Source organism: Lithobates pipiens, unplaced genomic scaffold, assembly GCF_037356315.1.
Source record: "Lithobates pipiens isolate NorthernLeopardFrog02 unplaced genomic scaffold, aLitPip1_a1.2 Scaffold_18, whole genome shotgun sequence".
Taxonomy (NCBI): domain Eukaryota; kingdom Metazoa; phylum Chordata; class Amphibia; order Anura; family Ranidae; genus Lithobates; species Lithobates pipiens.
Window position 1 is genome coordinate 178,764,105 of NW_027507758.1, and position 24,375 is coordinate 178,788,479.

The following is a 24,375-nucleotide window of genomic DNA, read 5'->3' on the forward strand; positions in this document are numbered from 1 at the left end:
ATGTAAAGTTATGCACTTGGGGGCTAAGAATATGCATGCATCATACATACTAGGGGGAGTACAACTGGGGGAATCCATAGTGGAGAAGGATCTGGGGGTTTTGGTAGATCATAAGCTCAATAATAGCATGCAATGCCAAGCTGCGGTTTCCAAAGCGAGCAAAGTCCTTTCTTGTATTAAGAGAGGTATGGACTCCAGACAGAGAGATATCATTTTGCCCCTGTTCACATCATTAGTAAGACCTCATCTAGAATATACAGTTCAGTTTTGGGCACCAGTTCTCAAAAAGGATATTGGTGAACTGGAGAAAGCGCAGAGAAGGGCAACCAAACTGATAAGAGGCATGGAGGAACTCAGCTATGAGGAAAGATTAGAGGAACTGAATTTATTCACTCTTGATAAGAGGAGATTAAGGGGGGATATGATCAACATGTACAAATATATAAGGGGTCCATATAGGGAACTTGGTGTCGAGTTATTCACTTTACAGTCAACAAAGAGGACAAAGGGGGCACTCTTTATGTCTAGAGGAAAAGAGATTTCATCTCCAAATATGGAAAGGTTTCTTCACAGTAAGAGCTGTGAAAATGTGGAATAGACTCCCTGCAGAGATGGTTATGGCCAGCTCAGTGGATTGCTTTAAGAAAGGCCTGGATTATTTCTTAAGTGTACATAATATAACTGGGTACTAACATTTATAGGTAAGGTTGATCCGGGGAAAATCCGATTGCCTCTCGGGGGATCAGGAAGGAATTTTTTCCCCTGCTTTAGCAAATTGGATCATGCTCTGCTGGGGTTTTTTGCCTTCCTCTGGATCAACTGTGGGTATAGAATTGGGTATATGGGCTGGTATGATATTTATTATATATATATATATATTTTTTTTTGTGGTTGAACTGGATGGACTTGTGTCTTTTTTCAACCTGACTAACTATGTAACTATGTAACTTTGTTTCTAATCTGTTCTTGAATTTATTTAGATTGTGGCACTTTGTGATCTGTTAGTGTGCTTCACTTTGTCAGACAGCTTCTATTTATGTGATTTCGTGCTTCAACAGTTCTGGCAGCAATCGGGCCTGGGTGTGGCAAGTGAAATTTAACTCAAAAAATTGTGGTTAATCACAGTTCATTCATGATTCAGCATGGGTGGGGGCATTACTTTTCACAGCATTGTGTGTGTAATATAAATATATGTTTGAGTTTTGGGGTGCCACCCTAATGCAGTAGGCTGTGCACACCTATGCTCCCAGCAGTTTAAAGCAGTAATAAACCAAACAACAATAATGTCTAATATTGCAGTGCACTTATCATTGAATGAGTTAAAGTAACTTTGTGGTTGAACTTGATGGACTTGTGTCTTTTTTTCAACCTGACTATCTATGTAACACATCTCCTATATTAGAGTGCATACACTCTGCATGAAGGGGCAACAGAGACACTTTTGGACAGCAGCAATGGCAGTCTGGGGGGGAAGGGGAGAGGGGTGTTAAATGCACTAGGAGATTTAGATACACTAACAAATTGAAGCCAAACTATAGTTCTCCCTTTATAAGCAGTTACAGCAAACTGCTTTTCCTTTTGGTATAAAGGCTTTACATATATAACTAAAGGTTTATTATTGTAAGCACCTTTGTCATTGGTAAATGGTTTGCCTCAACTTTGTAATGGCTACATTTGCAGGACAGGACAGCTTGTTCTGTTCAAAAACAACAGACGTATTGCCTAGATCACCAGGTGAAAAAATAAATATTAAAAATGCTTAAAAAAGAAAATAAATGCAGCCATTACATCGGTAAACCACAATATAATAGTTGTCTGCTTTTTGGTTTAACATCACTTTAACTTGGATATTTAAAGATTGCCTGTTATCTTAATTATCCATGTAGTTAAAAAAAAAAACAATAAAGGTGAGTGCTATATATATATATATATATATATATATATATATATATATATATATATATATATATATAAAATATATACTGTATATTGCATTATGTAAACCTTCTACTCATATGGGCATACGCAATACTTCCACTTCTCAAGGCTTTTGTGGTTTAATTTCTAACAGTGCCACAGATCAGACGTAGCTATCACATCTAAAAATAAAATAATCTTTGACGAAAAAAAAAAAAATCTGAAAATGTTGACCTCCTGGCAAAGTCTGCTGCTAGATTTATCAGAGGAGGGGCATGTGACTTGGTAAGACACAGCACAAGCTCAAAGGAAACAGCCGCTCGTTTCATGCATTAGCACTTGGCAAGTGAGCAAGGAGTGGGGATGTTTGTGGAATACCTCTGCACAGAGATGAACACAAAGTAAGTAACTCAGACATTTCCCATCCTTTTCACCTTCAATACTGCAATTTAGAGATCTCACCTTTCTGTTCAAATGAATTCACAGTGAATTGTGTGTGTGTTTATGAATTGGTTAATACAAGAGAGGATGCAATTCTTTAGCGTGTAACCGCATAGTATGTGCAGCTGAACTTGTTTCTAATTTTAGGCTTGGCACCGTGTCCAACTTCACTCGAAAAAAACTTTTTTATATGTCTTATCTATTATGTTGTTGGCTTCGGTTATAAACGTAGGCACTTATTGAAATTTTGTATTTGAAAAGCAGGAACTATGCGATTTGTAGGCTTAGACAGGCTCACAATACCTCTAGGCTGCTTACAACACTGTGTACATTCTTAACAAGTCATATGAGTGTTTGTGAGCTAATCATGTATCCAGGGCTTGCGGCTGTCTCATGATTGTGCTTACAAAAACATTGTCATAGCTTGCATTGTCCTCCGCTATAAACACTTCAGCAGCTCTCTCTAATTAATATCTTATGCATTTTTTCCCATTTATTCATTATATATATATATATATATACACACACACAGTATCTCACAAAAGTGAGTACACCCCTCACATTTCTGTAAATGTTTATTCTATCTTTTTATGTGACAACACTGAAGAAATTACACTTTGCTACAATGTAAAGTAATGAGTGTACAGCTTGTATAACGGTGTAAATTTGCTGTTCCCTCAAAATAACCGCAACACACAGCCATTATTGTCTAAACCGCTGGCAACAAAAGTGAGTACACCCCTAAGTAAAAATGTCCAAATTGGGCCCAAAGTGTCAATATTTTGTGTGGCCACCATTATTTTCTAGCACTGCCTTAACCATCTTGGGCGTGGAGTTCACCAGAGCTTCACAGGTTACCACTGAGTCCTCTTCCACTCCTCCATGATGACATCACGGAGCTGGTGGATATTAGAGACCTTGCGCTCCTCCACCTTTCGTTTGAGGGTGCCTCACAGATGCTCAATAGGGTTTAGGTCTGGAGACATGCTTGGCCAGTCCATCACCTTTACCCTCAGCTTCTTTAGCAAGGCAGTGGTCATCTTGGAGGTGTGTTTGGAGCTGTTATCATGTTGGAAAACTGCCCTGCGGCCCAGTCTCCGAAGAGGGGGGGGTTATGCTCTGCTTCAGTATATCACAGTACAGTGTCTGACTGAAAAACGGACAGGCGGAACCGTTTGGACTGATCATGTGAAAGGGACCTAAGGCTGCTTTTACAGTGATGCACTGTGGATTACCTGCACCTCAACTGACCTCAATCTCAACTTCTTCCTCAGGCTTCCTGCAGATATTGCTGGCTGCTGCTGTCCCCCATTTGGGTAGGCGGCTGATGCTGGCTGTTCTCCGGGGCTGTTACTGTTGGCGGGCACTGCTGGCGGGCACTGCTGGCGGGTACTGTTGGTGGGTACTGCTGGCGGGCACTGATGGCGGGTACTACTGGGTGGTACTGCTGGCGGGATACTGATGGTTGGTACTGCTGACAGGTACTGCTGGTGGATACTGTTGGTGGGTATTGCTCGCTGGTTCCCAACCCACCATCTCTCAGCATCAGTGTGACAAGAGCTGGTGCTGGAGAAGCATGCGGCTGCAGTAGAGAGCAGAGCTGATGTTCCTGTATCGCTGCTGTCACAGTTGGAGTACATATAGTTTTACTCCGCCTGTGACAGGAGCAGGCGCTATATGGGAAGCATTGGCTCTGCTTCCTCTAGCGCTGGCTCCGTTCTTCAGCAACCCATGATCTGGGCTTGCTGACCCACCATCCCAGGGCAGAAGGTGGCCAGCCACATAAGAGGGCTTAGCGGTTGGTCACCCCTGCTTTACATGCACATGAACTTTAATGGCATCCCTGTCTTAGTCCGTAGGGTTCAATATTGAGTTGGCCCACCCTTTTCAACTTTAACAGCTTTAATTCTTATTGGAAGGCTGTCCACAAGGTTTAGGAGTGTGTCTGTGGGAATGTTTGACCATGCTTCCATAAACGCATTTTGAGGTCAGGCACTGATGTGGACAAGAAGGCCTGGCTCACAGTCTCTGCTTAAATTCCTCCCAAAGGTGTTCTATCGGGTTGAGGTCAGGACTCTGTACAGGCCAGTCAACTTCCACCCCAAACTTTCTCATCCATGTCTTTATGAACCATGCTTTGTGCACTGGTGTGCAGTCGTGTTTGGAACAGAAAGGGGCCATCCCCAAACTGTTACCACAAAGTTGAGAGCATGAAATTGTCCAAAATGTCTTGGTATGCTGACTCCTTCAAGCCCCATACACACTATCAGATTTTATGCTGATTTTTTCCTTCAGATTTTCCAAAAGCATATAATATGAGGTCAAACCTTAGGAGTTTCAATTTGTATGCAATTAGGCAGGACCTTGCACTACATGGTTTTGGTAAATCTGAAGACAAAAATCATCAGAAAATCTGATAGTGTGTATGGGGCTTAAGAGTTCCCTTGACTGGAACTAGGGGACCAAGCCCGACTCCTGAAAAACAACCCCACACCAAAATCCCTTCTCCACCAAATGATTTGGACCAGTGCGCAAAGCAAGGTCCATAAAGACATGTACCACCCGAAAGTGTTTAATAGTCGCTGATCAGATTCACTTTTCAGGTGAGACAGCAGGACATAAAAGTGTATGGTGGCCTGGGTACTGCCATAGGGGACAAAAAGATCATTTTTACAGGAATAGTGATTTTATTCATGCTTAAAGTGAAACAATAAAAATTCCTTGAAATATAGTGCATGGGGGGGGGGGGGGGGTCCCCTTGGTCTGCCTATAAAGTGGCACATCTGTACCGTGTATAGAACCTGCTGCAGAAAAACTGAAATTTATAAAGAAAAAAAGTGGCATTTAAATTGCCGGCAATACAATGCCATTGGCGGCAATACAAAAATGTAAAAATAAAAAACGACGTGGCCCCCCAACCCCCAAATGCATACCAGACCCTTATCCGAGCATACAGCCCCGCAGGTCAGGAAAGGGGGGGCAAGTGAGCACCCACCCCCCGAACCACATGGGTCACATGACTCTGCCCCCCACCCCAAAGCACCCCTTGTCCCCATGTTGAAGTGGACAAAAAAATAAAACAGCTTAATTTACTGCTAACTGCTAACTTGCTATAAATCTTTCCGACTGACTCAAGTCTGGTCGAAAAATCCAGTCGTCCGTGTGCTAGTCTGACGGACTAAAACCGACGCTAGGGCAGCTATTGGCTACTGGCTATGAACTTCCTTATTCTATGTCATCACGTTGGAATCCGTCTGACTTTTGGAGTGATTGTGTGTGGCCAAGTCCGTTCGTTTGCAAAGTCCGATCGTGTGTACACGGCATTAGTGTAGCATTTAATGAAGGTAAAACATTTAGAAACTCACATGGTTGATGATTAAAACAGGCACGTCTAAGTATACAGGCATTCAGGGTTAAGCTGTCCACATAGACCTTCCTCCTCACCACCATCTACGTTGTCCCTTCCATGCTGTGCTCCGTGAGTGGTTCAAGCCTCGCTTTCATATTGCTCTACTGCAGGGTAGTCTTTCCGGCCACAATTGCAGACTGACAGCAGTGAGAGCCGACGGTGCGGGGGATGGTCTACGTGGACAACTTTATCCCGGATGCCTGCATACTTAGATGTGCCTCTTTTAGTCATCAACCATGTGAGTTGCTAAATGCTGTACCTTCATTAAATGTAACCATATTGCTACACTTAGAGGTGCCTCTCTTCTCTTTTATACTCTGTAGCTCCTGCTGGATTTTGCTTTTAATCCCCTTGTAGAGGCTGCCACGGACGGACATTTCATCACATTACTATAACCTTTTTATATGGATTATAAACTGAAGGATTTATGAATAAATGGTTGAGAACAAATCATCTGAGTTTCCATTATTTCTTATGGGGAAATTCGCTTTGATATACAAGTGCTTTGGATTACAAGCATGTTTCCGGAATGAATTATACTCACAATCCAAGGTTTTACTGTATTTTCTAAAAGCAGAGATTCTGAACAATAATGGCAGTAGATCTATTTCTTTTGTCATAGGATATTATTGCAACAGTTTATTAACCGCTTCCCACCCGCCCTATGGCCGAATGACGGCCTTAGAGCGGGCGGCTTCCTTCGCCTGGCCGTCCCTGGACGGCCTGGTGTTTACTTCCGCAATGCGCGCCGCCGGGGGCGCGCGTCGCGGAAGTATTGTATTTACCGTGTCTCCCGGAGACAGGCAAATACAGATCGCCGTGAACGGCCAATCAAAGCGGCCGTTCACAGCGCGATCGCAGCTGCCAATGGGAGATAATCTCATATGTAAACATATGAGATCATCTCCCATTGCCGTGTCTCTCCCTCCTCACACAGAGACAGCGTGTGAGGAGGGAGAGCGATCTAAGTGTCAGCCCCAGTGCAGCCCCAGTTCCAGTGTCAGCCCCAGTGCCAGTGTCAGCCCCAGTGCCAGTGTCAGCCCCAGTGCCTGTGTCAGCCCCAGTGCCAGTGTCAGCCCCAGTGCCTGTGTCAGCCCCAGTGCCATCTGTCAGCCCCAGTGCCATCTGTCAGCCCCAGTGCCATCTGTCAGCCCAGTGCCATCTGCCAGTAGTGCCAGTGCCACCTGCCAGCGCCTGCCGTCAGCCCCAGTGCCGTCAGCCCCAGTGCCGTCAGCCTCAGTGCCGTCAGCCCGTGCCGCCAGCGCCAGTGCCGCCTGCCAGCCCCAGTGCCGCCCGTCAGCCCCAGTGCCGCCCGTCAGCCCCAGTGCCGCCCGTCAGCCCCAGTGCCATCCGTCAGCCCCAGTGCCGTCAGCCCCAGTGCCGCCAGCCCCAGTGCCAGTGCCACGTGCCAGTGCCACCTGCCAGTGCCAGTGCCAGCGCCACCTGCCAGTGCCACCTGCCAGCGCCAGTGCCACCTGCCAGCGCCAGTGCCATCCATAAGCCCCAGTGCCATCTGTCAGCCCCAGTGCCGCCAGCCCCAGTGCCACCTGCCAGTGCCACCTGCCAGCGCCACCTGCCAGCGCCAGTGCCATCTGCCAGCCGCAGTGCCATCTGCCAGCCCCATTTGCCAGAGCAATTAGCCAGAGCAAATAGCCAGCACCATCTGCCAGTGCCATCTGCCAGTGCCAGCCCCAGCGACATCTGCCAGCCCCATCTGCCAGCCCCATCTGCCAGCCCCATCTGTCAGCCCCATCTGCCAGCCCCATCTGCCAGCCCCATCTGTCAGCCCCATCTGCCTCCAGTGCCATCTGCCTCCAGTGCCATCTGTCAGTGCCACGTGTCGTCAGTGCCACGTGGGGTCACTTTGTGGGCATTTCCATTGTCCTGGTGCTCCAGGGCCTTCAAAACTGTAATAGGTGGTTGAGAAATAAGATGTGTAATTTATGCTCCTAGAACGCCTGATGGTGCTATTTCAATATTGGGCCTCTGTATGTGGTCAGGCTGTGGAAAAGTCTCACACATTTGGTATCGTTATACTCAGGAGGAGTAGTAGTACGTATTTTGGGGTGTCATTTTTGCTATGTACATGCTATGTGTTGGAAATATCTTATAAATAGACAACTTTGCGTAAAAAAAAATGCGTTTTCATTTTTTTTCCACATTTTCCCCAAACTTCTGGAAAAAAAATGAACCATTCAAACGACTCATTATGCCTCATAGATTATACGTTGGGGTGTTAGCTTTCCAAAATGGGGTCACTTTGTGGGCATTTCCATTGTTCTGGTGCTCCAGGGCCTTCAAAAATGTAATAGGTGGTTGAGAAATGAAATGTGTAATTTATGCTCCTAGAACGCCTGATGGTGCTATTTCAATATTGGGCCTCTGTATGTGGCCAGGCTGTGTAAAAGTCTCACACATTTGGTATCGTAATACTCAGAAGGAGTAGCAGAACGTATTTTGGGGTGTCATTTGTGGTATACACATGCCATGTGAGAGAACTAACCTATTATATTGAAAATTTTGTGAGAAAAAAAAAAAAAATCTTCATTTTGAAAAGAATTGTGGGAAAAAGATGACAACATCAAAAACCTCACCATGCATCTTAGTAAATACCTTGGAATGTCTACTTTCAAAAAAGGGGTCATTTGGGGGGTAATTGTACTTTCCTGACTTGTTCGGGTCGCAAGAAATAAGATAGACCACCAGTACATCAGGTGTGATCAATTTTGTGCGATTCGCACCACAGATTGTAGACTCTCTAACTTTCACAAAGACCAAATAATATCCACTAATTTGGGTTATTTTTACCAAAGATATGTAGCAGTATAAATTGTGGGCAAAATTTATGAAAAAAAAATTATAATTTGCAAAATTTTATCACAGAAACAAAGAAATATGCATTTTTTTTCAAAATTTTTGTCTTTTTTCATTTATAGCGCAAAAAATAAAAACCCCAGAGGTGATCAAATACCACCAAAAGAAAGCTCTATTTGTGGGAAAAAAAGGACACAAAATTCATTTGGGTACAGTGTTGCATGACTGAGTAATTGTCATTCAAAGTGTAAGAGCATCAAAAGCTGAAAATTGGTCTGGTCAGGAAGGGTGTTTAAGTGCCCAGTAAGCAAGTGGTTAAAGTGATTGTAAAGGTTAGTTTTTTTGTTTTTAATAACAAACATATTATACTTACCTCCTTTGTGCAAGGGTTTTGCACAGAGTGGCCCTGATCCTCCTTTTCTCTTGGCTCCTCCCCACATCGAGTGCCCCCTCGGAGACCCACATTCCAAGGGGAGACCCTCGCGGGCTTGCTCCTGAGTCCTGCTGTTGCATCCATTGACACAGACACAGTACCCGCCCCCGGCTCCTGTGTCACTGAATTTGATTGACAGTAGCGGGAGCCAATGGCTGCTCTGCTATCAATCTATCCAATGAGGACCGGGGACAGCGGCTGGAACTCCTGTGCTCCTCCCTGTCGATGGAACAATCGGGTTCAGGTAAGTAAAAGGGTGACTCTGGAGGCTGCTGCACTAGAAAGGTTTTTCACCTTAATGAATAGAATGCATTAAGGTAAAAAAACTACAAGGGTTTACAACCCCTTTAGGCATACATTTTCAGTAAAAAAAAATATAGTATAGTGGATATAAATGCAATATATTAGGGTCCTCTGATCCGCCCCGTGGATATCCGCTTGCTCAGTAGGGATCGCTCTGTCGATCATCGCTGAGCAGGAAGATGACCGGTCCGTCTGTGCAAGGACGGATCCTGTCAGAGCGCCGCTCTCCCCTATGGGAGATCGGATGACGATAGACCGCATTCCCAACCTGCGTGTACATGGCGGGGGGGAGAGGCGCAAACATTATTGGTAGCTTTTTTTATGTGCTTGGTTATACCTTTATTTCTGTTACAATTTGTTTTTCCATTTAGCAATATTGCTATCATATAGAGGACCAACAGACTCCATTGTTACTGTGACAGCTTTTCTTTTATGAGACATCAGGGTTATATAAGACTCTATTAGCTTCTTCCCTAGCTATAGTGGTCGGGAAAGTAAAGAAAAACCAGAAGTGACAAAATCTTCTTTACTTCCAGTTTCTTACAAGTCAGGGGAGATCAGTGAACAGATGAGATTACTGACTGTATGTCAGTAAAAGTCATTGAGAAGCTGCAATATATTACATTTATTTTCTGTTTGGATTTTTCACCACTTTAATCATGTAATTGAGCAAATATACATTACAAAAAAGGGATAGTCTATGTAAACATTCCCAGCTAAAAAAAATAAATAAATATATATATATATATATATATATATATATATATATATATATATATATATATATATATATATATATAAACATATTTAACACCTATATCTTATGCTGTCATTCTTGTAAAATATCATAAATAAATAATAAGGACTTTGTTTGGAAGTAGCGTCATACACCATATTATTAAAGACTGTCATCAACTAGCTTACAGTTAGCATAAGTATTCTGTATATCCATCAAATAGCATGAGGATCCTGTATCATCACTGAAATTGTAATCCTAAAATCTATGTAATAGGAGTTATGTACGAAATAAAGGATAATAGGCCCGCTCTTGGTGTTCCATGGCCTGAATGAAAATCTTTAGGCTGCATCCTGGAGCTTTTGTATCCCGGACAGGAAGTTCCAACTCCTTTTCTGTTGTACGTCAAACAGTTACTATATTCTAAAATATTGAAGCTCAGCAGAATATCAGTGCACCCATGTGTGGTTATATACTTTACTGTTACAATGGTGTTAATAAACATTTGAAGCTGAATTCCATTCCAGGTATGTTTTTTCTTTTTTAGCATAGTTACATTTGTCCAGCTCAGACCAATGTTATGATGTATATTTCATATCTGTGGAATCCCTATGGAAGCGGAGAATCACTGTAGTAGTTTCTGCTACTACAGTGATTGCCGCTGTCTGCCAGTCCTGTGCTGAGCGGCTGTCCTGTTACAAGCGAGTACAGGGTTTTGTCTTCTCAGTTCTCCCTGTGCCTGCGTGAGTTTCCTCCGGGTACTCCCGTTTCCTCCCACACTCCAAAGACATACTGGTAGGTTAATTGGCTTCTGGATAAAAATTTTTTTACCTTAGTATATGAATGGGAGTTGGGGACCTTGGATTGTGGGCTCCGTGAGGGTAGGGACCGATGTGAGTGTGCAATATATGTGTGGAGTGTTGCGTAAATTGACAGCCCTATATAGATACGTTGAGACACAATGTACAGGGGTGGGGACAATTGTAGACACGCACCCACACTCACTCTGGTTGAACTGGATGGACTGGTGTCTTTATTCAACCTTACTAACTGTAAAGCCCCATACACACTATCAGTTTTTCTGCTGAGTTTTTCCTTCAGATTTACCAAAACCATGTAATAGAAGAGCCTGCCCGATTGCATACACATTGAAACTCCTAAGGTTTGACCTCATATTACATGGTTTTGGTAAATCTGAAGGAAAAACTCAGCAGAAAAACTGATAGTGTGTATGGGGCTTTACATGTAAACTCCATGCATAAAGCGTCTTGGTTTGGTATTGAACAAAAGACCCCGGTGCTAACCAATCAGCCACTGTCCTGCTGTTGGAACGGAGTTCAGCTGTGGCAGAAAACGGTTCTAACATATTCCATTTCGAAATAAAATGCTCTATAAAATTAACTCAACAAGTTGCCTATGTAGTGAAATCATAAAAACAATACAAAGGCTCCAATATATTTCCTCCCAGGTCATATATATATATATATATATATATATATATATATATATATATATATATATATTGATGTAATGTTCTGGATCTGCCTTTCCTGATTTGAATAAAAAATCTTTCACCGCAAACTCACTCATCCATGTCTTTATGGATCTTGCTTTGTGCACTGGTCCAAATAATTTGATGGAGGGCAGATTATGGTGCTTTAAATGCTGACAAGCACTGTATGAATGGAGGAGGGGGACCTTCCATGTTCTCCTCCTCAATTCATAGGGCACTTTCCACTGTTGGAGGTTAGGGTACAGCTTCTTTTGCTGATTAAAAAAATAAAAATAAAAAAATAAACTTAAGCTTTAACTTTCCTAATGATGTTACTAAGCACAAGATACTTATCTCTCCCTGTTAACATTATTTGGATACAATGCATCTGCCGCTGATGTCAGCCACATTCCTGATGTACAGCAGTGTTGACAAGTGCCAGCCCCTTGTCCCCTGTGGAATTCATTAATGACGTAGTTGCTTTTATGTACAGCAAGTCAAATTTCAATGTTACATTAAGGTAAAAAGTTAGATATGTCTCTCTAAAAAAATAATATATACAGTATCTCACAAACGTGAGTACACCCTTCTCACATTTTTGTAAATATTTTATTATATCTTTTCATGTGACAACACTGAAGAAATGACACTTTGCTACAATGTAAAGTAGTGAGTGTACAGCTTGTAAATTTACTGTCCCCTCAAAATAACTCCACATACATTAATGTCTAAACCGCTAGCAACAAAAGTGAGTACCCCCCTAAGTGAAAATGTCCAAATTGGGACAAAGTGTCAATATTTTGTGTGGCCACCATTATTTTCCAGCACTGTCTTAACCCTCTTTGGTATGGAGTTCACCAGAGCTTCACAGGTTGTCAATGGAGTCCTCTTCCACTCCTCCATGATGACATCACAGAGCTGCTGGACGATCCTAGGGTCACAGACGCCTGGGTGCAGACATATTTCTGATGCCCCCACACGGTCATCTTAGTAACTCCTCCCCTTTCCAAATGTTTATATGGCAATGACCTAAACACAAAGATGCTCCCCTAAGGAGTCTTCGTTATCCTGAGATCCTCCCATGATCTCTTAACAATAAACAAAATACAGGAAGAGCACACTAATTGGACCTGGGGGGGGGGGGGGGGTCTCTCTAATGGACACAGAGAGGGCTTCTGTTAGAGAGTCAGATAGTTAGTTAGAGCCCCCAGACATACTACAGGAGATAGTCAGAGACTGCAGATATGATACAGGAGATTGTCAGAGACTGCGAATATGATACAGGAGATGGTCAGAGACTGCAAATATGATACAGGAGATGGTCAGAGACTGCAAATATGATACAGGAGATGGTCAGAGACTGCAAATATGATACAGGAGATGGTCAGAGACTGCAAATATGATACAGGAGATGGTCAGAGACTACAAATATGATACAGGAGATGGTCAGAGACTGCAAGCATACTACAGGAGATGGTCAGAGACTGCAGACATGATACAATAGATGGTCAGAGCCTGCAGAAATGATACAAGAGATCAATGCAGCAAATGCAGCTTACCAGTGCCCATCAAATGCGGCCTCATCAGTGCCCACCAATTGCAGCCTATTATTTCCCACCAATTGCTGCCTACCAGTGTCCACCAATTGCAGCCTGCCAGTGCTCCTGCATCACACAGATTGGTGACGATCTCCTGCTGTCACAGAGCTTGGATTTGAATCTTCCAGGTGGACACTGTAACAAAGTCCTGCCTCTTATACCGGCTCTCGGCTCTTATGATACACGTCACACTGATTCAATTTCACTGCATTGTCTATCTCACAGGAGGTGGGACTTTGTTACAGCACTGCCGGGCATTTCAGACCAAAGCTTGTGCAGTGTGTGAGACACATACAAACAGTGGCATCATTAGGGTAGGTGTCATCTGGTGCGGTAAAACATGGTGTCACCCCCCCCTCCTATTTTTGGGCCAGTAGCCCAGCATTGGAGTTCATTGGCATGTGTTTCCCGGGGTCAATAAGGCCTAGAGGATAGCAGGTTAGGCCTTTTCCAATTGCTTAGACCCTAGGATCAGTAATGGATAATGGCCAACAGGCCCTCTTACCAGACCCAGCGAAACTGCAGCAGTGATCCTTCTGGCTGGACGTTCGCTCAGTCTGGGTTGTCCAGGGCGACTCTGGTCAGTAATGTAGCATGTCCGTACCCTGGCAGTGGCTCAGTCTTTCGCTCTGTGGTGGGGCTGGGCAGCAGCGTGGCCTTTTCTCTGGTGGCGCTGGAATCAGGTGTAAATATCCAAATAGTGATCAGAAAAATATGGATATTTACACTTGGGACATTTTATTTTTATTTTGTGGACATTATATTAATTAATTAATGAATTTTGTATGCACTTTATTATTTCATACACATTAGTTTATATGTAATTAATGTTTTTGCAATTCTTTTACAATTAATTCTTTTGCAATTTATTAGTGTATATATACATTAGTATATATATATAATTAATTATTTTTTGCATTTTTTCTGAGAATTTATTGCTGTTTTTCTACATGTAATTTTTACACAAGTTTTTTGCACAGTTTCACCTTATATGACAATGCACTTTTATATCTGATGCACTTTATTATCCTTATGCAATTTGCACTTGATTTGTAGTGTTGTTTAGATATACACATTTATATTTAGAGGTGTGGATAGGACATGTATACTTTTTAGTGTATACATAGCTCGCTTATTATTTTTTAGAACAGTGCCATCATCCCTTTGTAGATTTGTATACATTTTTTTCCTTCTCTTTGGTGTGGTTTTATAGGGAGGCTGCAGTTCATTCTCCTAAGCGTGGATATTTCAGATTATTTAGCATGGCTCTCTCTAGTGGTGCAGGTACAGCATGGCGCGCTCTCTGTATGATGGTGCGGGTACAGCGTAGCTCTCTCTGGTGGTGTGGGTACAGGATGCCACTTTCTCTCTGGTGGTGCAGGTACAGTGTAACACTCTCACTCAGATTAGTACAAGATGGTGGCGGATTATTCAATGATGGGCAGTGCTGCAAAACAAATATTTTTCTGCTATTCTTCCTGGCCGCTTGCAGGGCGTGTTTAGTCAACCGAAGGATGGAATTTTCTATCTGAAAAATATGTGTTTTGCAGCACTTGCCTTCATTTACAAATCCGCCCCATCATGTACTAATCCACCCTTCACCGACATGAACACGCCTCACCAGCGTCGGACACAATCTGACAGAAAAATGTCTTTCATCGGCTATTGTGTGCATGCGCCGTTTCGCCAACACAACAGCTGACTGGAAACGCAGAGGATGTGCTGTTCCATATGACACATGCACTGTACATCCCGGCACTTCTAGATAGCAGGCACTATCTGTTAGAACACCGGCAGGACTCATGCAGCCCCAGAAGATGACACTCCCACCACCATGCTTGACTGTAGGCAAGACACATTTGTCTTTGTACTCCTTACCTGGTTACACGCTTGACACCATCTGAAACAAGTTTATCTTGGCCTCATCGGACCACAGGACATGGTTCCAGTAATCCATGCTCTTAGTCTGCTTGCCTTCAGCAAACTATTTGCAGGCTTTTTTGTGCATCATATTTAGAAGAGGCTTCCTTCTGGGGTGACAGCCATACAGACCAATTTGATGCGGCGTGCAGCGTATTGTTTGAGCTCTGACAGGCTGACACCACCACCCCTTCAACCTCTGCAGCAATGCAGGCAGCATTCATATGTCTGTTTCCCAAAGACAATCTCTGGATATGATGCTGAGCACGTGCCCTCAACTTCTTTGGTCGACCATGGAGAGGCCTGTTCTGACTGGAACCTGTTATGTTAAACAGCTGTATGGTCTTGGCCACCATGGAGAAGCTCAGTTTCAGGGTCTTGGCAATCTTCTTATAGCCTAGACCTTCTTTATGTAGAGCAACAATTCTTTTTTTTGGATTCCTCTGAGAGTTCTTTGCCATGAGGTGCCATGTTGAACTTCCAGTGATCAGTATGAGAGAGTGAGAGCAATAACACCAAATTTAACATGCCTGCTCCCCATTCATACCTGAGACCTTGTAACACTAACGGGTCAAATGACACCGGGGATGGAAAATGGCTAAATGGGCACAATTTGGACATTTTCACTTAGGGGTGTACTCGCTTTTGTTTCCAGCGGTTTAGACATTAATGGATGTGTGTTGAGTTATTTTGAGGGGACAGCAAATTTACACTGTTATACAAGCTGTACACTCACTACTTTACATTGTAGCAAAGTGTCATTTCTTCAGTGTTGTTACATAAAAAGGTATAATAAAAAATGTACAAAAATGTGAGGGGTAAGGATGAGCTGAACACCCCACTGTTCGGTTCGCACCAGAACCTGCGAATAGACCTAAACTTCGTGTGAACTATAGAACCCTATAAGTCTATGGGACTCGAACATTCAAAATCTAAAGTGCTAATTTTAAAGGCTAATATGCAAGTTACTGTCCTAAAAAGTCTCTGGGGACCTGGGTCCTGCCCCAGGGGACATGGATCAATGCAAAAAGAAGTTTTAAAAACGGCCCTTTTTCGGGAGCAGTGATTTTAATAACGATTAAAGTGAAACAATAAAAGTGCAATATTCCTTTAAATTTCGTACCTGGGGGGTGTCTATAGTATGCATGTGAAGGGGCACATGTTTCCCGTGCTTAGAATGGTCCCTGCACAAAGTGTAATTTCTGCAGGAAAAAGTCTTTTAAAATCACTCGCGGCTATAATGAATTGTCGGCTACCGTAATACAGAGAACATTAATAAAAAATTTTTTAAAAAGCGTGGGGTTCCCCCAAATTCAATTACCAGGCCCTTAAGGTCTGGTATGGATATTAAGGGGAACCCTGCGTCAAATAAAAAAAAAATTGATGTGGTGTTCCCCCTAAATATCCAAACCAGACTCTTCAGGTCTGGTATGGATATTAAGGGGAACCCCACGTCAAGTAAAAAAAAAAACGTAACGGAAACCTGCATTACATCAGAGGGGGGTGGGGTCACCCATACGTCACTGGGGAAGCCCTGGCTTCCCTCACTAGCGTCAGAGGGGGTGGGGCCAGGTGACGGTTGTCCCCGCCCTCCTAATATAAGAAACGTCAGGCGCTGTGATCCCGCAGTGTCTCCGACAGTGGAGACAGAAGATGGATGCATGGATGGACTGCGCTGGACTAAAAATCACCCATCGCTGGATCAGATCAGCCATCGCTGGACCCTGGAGAGATGATTATCCGTCGCTGGATAGCAAGAGTGGATTACCACCGCTGGAATCTTTTTTTTATTTTTTTTATTTTTAATAAAGGAATTTTTCAAAAGTGTGTTTATCTTATTTAACTATTTTTTACACTTTCTTTGTGAAATGGTAGGGGTACTTTTGTACCCCCTTACCATTTCGAACAGGGGCGAGCCAGGATCTGGGGGTCCCCTTGTTAAAGGGGGCTTCCAGATTTTGATAAGCCCCCTGCCTGCAGACCCCCACAACCACTGGCCAGGGTTGTGGGGATGAGGCCCTTGTCCCCATCAACATGGCCCCCAAAGCATCCTCCCAATGTTGAGGGCATGTGGCCTGGTATGGTTCAGGAGGGGGGCGCTCTCTCGTCTCCCCCTCTTTTCCTGCGGCCTGCCAGGTTGTGTGCTCGGATAAAGGGTCTGGTATGGATATTTAGGGGGAACCCCACGTCAATTTTTTTTTAATTTGATCCGGGGTTCCCCTTAATATCCATACCAGACCTGAAGGGCCTGGTAATTGAATTGAACCCCACGCTTTTTTTTTTTTATCAATGACTTTCAATGAGTGTTCTCTGTATTACAGGAGCCGACAATTCATTATAGCTGCGAGTGATTTTAAAAGACTTTTTTTCCTGCAGAAATTACACTTTTTGCAGGGACAGTTCTAAGCACGGGGAACATGCGCCCCTTCACAGGCATACTATAGACACCCCCCAGGTACGAAATTTAAAGGAATATTACACTTTTATTGTTTCACTTTAATCATTATTAAAATCACTGCTCCCGAAAAAACAGCAGTTTTTAAAACTTTTTTTTGCATTTATCCATGTCCCCTGGGGCAGGACCCAGGTCCCCAAACACTTTTTAGGACAGTAACTTGCATATTAGCCTTTAAAATTAGCACTTTAGATTTTTCTCATAGACTTGTACAGGGTGTTCCCGGCTTTTTAAATTTGCCGCGAACAACCCAAATTGTTCACTGCTCGCCGAACACTCAGGCAATGTTCGAGTCAAACATGAGTTCGACACGAACTCGAAGATCATCCCTAGTGAAGGGTGTACTCACTTTTGTGAGATACTGTATATAAATACATATAGATACATATATAAAATATACAATAGTGCAGTTATCATGAAAAGATTATAGCATTTAAGTATTTAAATTGCTAGGTACAATACAATTTATGTAGAAAAACATAGCTTCCAAGTGACTGTGAGCTAACATTCAGGGAAAATCCATATTTAAGAAAAAATAAAACATTAATAAATAAACGTGGAACAATTTACAGGGGCAGTGACACTATAGTTATTCAGCAAACCAAACACAAATAAAGAAAAGTCATGATGGGTACAGCCTAAAAAAAGTTGCATGAAGCTGCCACTTTGTGCAAGATGGCGGGGGTGGGGGGTAGCCACTGATAAGTGCCCCAAAAACAGCCATATGTGTTGTATGGATAGTTGCCTTTTCTTTGGTGGGTTTTTTCTTGGAAATTTCATTGGTCAGTACATTTTTCTTCATGATTTGCATATCACCGAACATTTTAAATGATATGCTACATTTTTTGAAGGTAATATGCACTAATGTATTTTTTTGGTATGTGTACACGCTATCCCTTACTGTGTTAGAATTTGTTGGAGGGAAATAGTTTCCCTTATAAGGGAGCACTACTGTTTAAACAAAATTATATACATCTTCCTAACTTTTAGTTGTTTTTCATTTTTTTCTCTTGAGTACTGCCCACTGATTGCAACAGGGGAGATCATTTTTTCCGCATTATATATTTTTTTATTTATAAATAACAAACATATCATACTTACCTCCACTGTGCAGCTCGTTTTGCACACACTGTCCCCTAATCTCGTCTTCTGGGGTCCCCCGGCAGCTCTTGCGGTTCCTCCATACATCAGATAACCCCCTAGGGGAAGCTCTCTCATTCGGTGTCCATAGCCGTCGGCACCCATGTCATTGGATTTGATTGACAGCAGTGGGAGTCAATGGCTGCGCTGCTATCAATCTATTCAATCAGGACACGAGACACAGGCGGTGCTGGTGTGCTCCTTCCCATCACGCAAGTTTCGGGGCTCAGGTAAGTTTAAGGGGGGCTCGGGGGCGTTACTGCATTAAAAATGTTTTTCACCTTAATACATAGAATGCATTAAGGTACAAAACGGCAAGGGTTTACAACTCCTTTAACGCTTCTGGGGCCCTCAGGGATGGGGCGGAGCACCTTGACGTAGGGCGTGCTGGGAACTCCCCTGCATCCCGACCTGCTGGAAACCCCCCGGTCGAACGAGCCCTGCGGCAGGAGATAAGGAGATATGGAGAGAGAGGATAACCTCTAGATAAGACGCCGTAGGAGCTCAAGTCCGTGCCCCACTGCTTTGGATATGGAAGTGCAGGAGACGGCCATCAGCTCTGCAGCACACGCAGCCCTCCCCTCCCTCCCCCGTTCGCTGTGAGAGGAGCAGTGACAAATGTTGTTAAGTCTCTGGGAGCAGCGGAGACTGGAGAGACTGAAGCCGTTCGGTTTGGAGAAGCGCCACGCATCCTCGGGACGGCGGAGGAGGTAATAAGGAGCCTCTGTGAGGACGGCGGGGCCACACTTTTTTCTGGATAGCCGAGGCACGCTGGAAAGGAGCGGTGCTTCAACCCCTCAGGGAGAGGACAGAGGACCGAGTAGATTGGCTTCAGCAGAGTAGCACGGGGGAGAGAAAGAGGACGGGGAATCAGCACGTGTGCAGCACGGGAGTGGTGAGTGCTGTATACAAGAGACTGTATTGTAACCCCGTGTTAAGAGGCATTACATCTGCTCTGAGAGAAGGCTAGGCTGTATCTGATGGCGGGATCTCTGTTGAACTGATTTATAGTTTGGAATGCCACTTTCAAGTAGTTTCATAAACTTTCCCTCTGATGCTTATACGTCTTAAAATTGCCCAGTACGGACATTGGGAGATTATTGCAGAGATGGTAGTATTGTGACCTCCCCTGTTTTCTTGTTCGTGTTTTTTTTTTTTTTTTCCGACTTTTCCTGACTTAAAAGCAGTAACAGAAATATAAGGGTATAAGCTGGGCAAGAATCGTGTTTTTTTTTTTTTTTTTTTCTCTCTACCGTTACTATTAATTAAAAACCATTCCGGTGATCAGATACGGGATTAAAGACTGAATATCGCGCTGTGGAAGCGGAGGAGGTGCCCAAACTCCCAAGAAGAGAACTTAAGGACAACTTAAGAAGGGGTGGGGAGCACCCGAGAATCGACCCACTAAACTGGGAGCAATAGATATTAGAGATTATTACAAATATTAAGGACTTATTTTTACTATAAAGGTCTCTCATCTGGAAGTAGTGACGTGTCTATTTTGCCCTTTTCTCGTTTTTTTTTTTTTTTATTGGTAAAGAATAGAGTGACTTTGAGGTGTCAAGAATAATCTAAAGACATTGAGAGACATTTTTTTTTTTTTTTTCAGCTCTCAGTATTAACTATTTATTTATCTTGCTATTTTTTTTTTTTTTTTTGTCATTAAGGGATATGTCATGTTATGTTATGTCAAGAGATGCTAAGAGATAATGTGATCTGAACAGAAGGTGATTTTCGGGAGGGAGGAGTGGCTGATCTTTTTCAGGTGATTCTTGTCAGGCTAGGGGTAGAGAAGAGTTTGGCAAAAGAGACGTTTTTGTGTAGCTGTGGGGGGTTCTTTCTTTTTTTTTTCTTTCTTCCCTCCCACCCCACTCTTCGACTTATTGTTTAGAGGGGGGTTTAGTGAAGGTGGGTGATCCCTCCCTACGCTCCCTAGATTGAGGGTAGTACCTAAGCTAAAATAGTACGAGAGGGCCCAACATCATAAATAAGAAATAAGAAAAGATAGAGTATCTTCAGGAAAAGGGTCGCGTTTGTTCTCTGTTTTGTTCTTTTGTTCTTTGTATTAAGTGTTTTTTTGTATTAAGGTCTTACAGAGTATCAACTGTAGTTAGATAAAATGAGGGGGAAGACAGGTAAATCCGGTAAAAATATACCGCCGGCCTCCAGTCCAGGAGGAATCCAGCGGTATATGGCAAGTAACACCAGTGTAATAGAAGATGACCAGGGTAGCCCCAAATCAGGAGTACCCCGGAGATCAGGCGCAACTAGACAGAAGACCTTGGAAGATAGCAAAGGGGTGAAAGTAAATGGAGCCAAGACTGTAGGACCAAAAGACAGAGCTGGTAATTCACAAACGAGCCCTATTAAATTACAGCAGGGAAGGGAGGAGTTAAAGGGAGCAGAATCCCACCCCCAAGAAGAAGTTTCATCAATAAAGGAGATGCTGGTAGAGATGTTCTCAAAAATGGAAGCATCTTTAAAAGCAGAAATATCGGGGGTAAGGGCAGATATAGGGCTAGTCCTGGAAAGAGTAGAGGAGATTGAGGAAAGGTTAGATACCCAAGACAAAAGGTTAGATGAAGTAACGGAACAAATGATAAATCTGCAGAGAGCGAACAGAACCCTCCAATATAAATTGGAGGATCAAGAAAACCGAAGTAGGAGGAAAAATATACGTATTAAAGGCCTCCCGGATAAATATGGCAATGGGGAATTAAAGAACATAGTTCAACAGCTATTTAACCCGCTGTTAGGAAGAGAATCCAATGAAAACCTAAAGATAGACAGAGTGCACAGGATTACACGTCAGGGGACAAGGACAGAGAATCCAAGAGATGTGATCGTAAGGCTACACTATGCAGAAGAGAAAGTGCAAATAATGGGGAAGTTAAGGACGCTCGCAGGGGTGTCCCATGAAGGTGTAGAATTACAAGTGTACTCAGATCTAGCAACGGAGACTCTAGCAAGAAGGAGGTTATTAAAACCTCTCACTGAACGGATGGTAGCCTCAGGGATAGCATATCAGTGGGGTTTCCCAGCTTGTCTGAAAGGAAATAAAGATGGGCGTTCGGCGGTATTGCGCTTCCCTGAGGATTTGAGAGGCTTCTGCGAGCGTCTTGAAATCCCCCAACCCATATTGCCAGGGTGGGCAGAGGAGGAGAGAATCAGGCCCTTACAGAGAAGGTCAAGATGGAGGAGAGGGGGAGGAGTGGAAAATGGAGAGGGGGAATGAAAGGAGATGAGAGGGGTGGAGGAGGAAGAGGGAAGGAAGAGGGGGAGAGGAGAGGAAAGAAGAAAGGGAAAGAGAAAAAGTTTTAGAAGATAAGCAAAATATGGAGAGGAATTAGGGTGAAAAGCAGTGGGGGAATCGGGTGGGGGGGGGGGGGGGGCGGAGCGGGGAGGGGGGGAGGGTCTGCCCAGACGGCCGGAGGTGTGAGCCCCAGGGTAAGAATGGAGAGAAGACGACATCAAGCAGTTGTTTGTCTAGCCCATTCAGTCAACAAAGAAAAAGGGGGGACTCTGGCCAACCTTATTAGGTGTGTTGTTGCGGAGGGGGGAGGGGGTGGGGGGGTGTTTGTTTTTTTTTGTTTTTTTTTTTGTTTTTTCTGTTGTCCTCTCTCCTTCTCTCGCTCACTATATATTCGATGGTTAGTAGTCCTCTGGGTCAGTACATGCGGACCAGTGAGCTTCAGGTATAAAGATACATGGTTGCGATTAATGTGATCACGTATAATGTGCGGGGCTTAAATACAAAGGAAAAAAGATACAAAATTAGTAATGAACTCCAAACTTGGGGAGCAAATGTAGTATGTCTACAGGAAACATATATCACCCAAGCGTCAGGGATTAAACTAAATTCATTCCACTTTCCAACGTGGTTTTATGGGGGCACCCCATCAGCACACTCAAGGGGAGTGGCAATTGGCTTTAATAAGACATCTAGGTTCGAAGTAGAGGAACGCCTGGCTGACCCAGAGGGAAGGTTCTTGTTCATAAAAGGCAAATTGTTTGACATAAAGTACACAATAGTAAATATATATGCACCAAATAGGAAACCGGATAAGTTTCTAAAGAAAGTTCTAAAAAGACTAGAGGGTTTTAAAGACGGCAAATTGATCGTTGCAGGAGATTTGAACTGGTCCTTTGACTCCGGATTAGACACCTCTGGGGGAGAAATACGGGTGTCTGATCGGAGACAAAGAGCAGTTAAAAGAGCCCTGTCCAGCTGGCAGTTACAAGATACATGGAGGATAAGTCACTTAAAAGAACGGGATTATACCCATTTCTCTGCCACCCATGACTCTTTTGCCAGATTGGACTATGTATTAATAGAGCATCAATTAGTGACAAACCTCAAAAAGGCAGAAATCAGGCCTATAACCCTGTCAGACCATGCCCCAGTGGAAATACAGCTAGAGGTACAAGGGGATAAGGAGACTGGGAGAATGTGGAAGTTGAATGACTCGCTCATTCAAGATCAGGAAGTGTGTAGTAAGATAGAGCAGGAGCTGAAGGTTTTTTTTGATTTAAATGATAAGCCAGAAATCCCCAGATCCATACTCTGGGAAACACACAAAGTAGTCATAAGGGGGAACCTGATCGGGATCGGAGCGGGGAAAAAGAAGGAGAGGGGGAAAAAGAAAGCTCAGCTCTATAGGGAGATTCAGGAATTAGAGCAAAAAACTAGACCTAAGGGGCTCAGGGAAAGACAGGAGTTGATAGGAAAAAAAAGAGAGCTAGAGGAATGCCTAGAACAAGAAATGAAGTCAGCATTTCATAAAATAAATAAGGATAGATATCAGTGGGGTAATAAGCCAGGCAAATGGATGGCAAGAAGAGTGAAGGAATATAAAAATAGGACTTACATCCCGAAGATAAGAGATAAAGGGGGGGGAGATGCGATTTGCCACCCCGGAAATCGCAGAAAGCTTTCATGCATATTATAGCACCCTCTATAACATAATCCCCAGAGGTGGAGACATAGTAAAAAAGAGAGAAATAATAGGGAGGTACCTTCGGAAAATGGACTTCCCCAGGGGGGAAAAGGAGGATATGGAGGCATTGGAAGCCCCCATATCTACAGAAGAAGTTATAAGAGTAATCAAGAGTATAGCCCTTGGGGGAAGTCCGGGTCCCGATGGATACTCTATTCTGTACTATAAAAAGTTTCAGGAGTATCTAGCCCCTAAGCTCTGCGAATATTTTAATGCAGTGGGAATCGGGGAGAGCTTCCGTGAGGAGGCTCTTCTCGCCCATATTACTTTATTATCGAAAGAGGGTAAGGATCCAGCAGCTCAGGAAAGCTACCGCCCTATTTCGTTATTAAACACCGATATAAAGATCTTTGCAAAAATCTTAGCAGATAGACTGAAATTACTCCTACCGAAATGGCTACATACAGATCAGGTTGGGTTTGTCCAAGGACGGGAGGGGAGAGACAATGCCCTGAAGTCTATATTCCTGATCCAGGAAGCCACCAGGACGGGTATCCCGACAGTGCTCATGTCGGTAGACGCCGAAAAGGCTTTTGATAGAGTGGATTGGGAGTTTATATATGAGACATTGAAGCATTTGGGGTTAGGGGAGAAGATAATGGGAAGGATCAGGTCATTATATACCCACCCGACGGCAAGAATTAGAGTAAATGGCTCCCTGTCTCGCCCCGTGGAATTATTCAACGGGACGAGGCAGGGATGCCCACTCTCTCCACTCCT

General features: G+C 43.5%; 1 protein-coding gene across 5 annotated transcripts in view; it reads left to right on the forward strand.

Moving 5' to 3' along the window:
• Positions 1 to 24,375, forward strand: part of RASGRP3 (RAS guanyl releasing protein 3) — a 280,740-nt gene that overhangs the window by 65,175 nt on the left and 191,190 nt on the right. For 3 of the 5 annotated variants that reach the window (XM_077486433.1, XM_077486435.1, XM_077486436.1), the window contains exon 1: positions 2,172 to 2,318. The exons of the other annotated variants lie outside the window; for them this stretch is intronic. The gene's annotated coding sequence lies outside the window, so the exon portion shown is untranslated. Of the gene's footprint in view, positions 1 to 2,171; positions 2,319 to 24,375 lie in introns of those variants that run through there. 5 annotated transcript variants of the gene reach the window in all.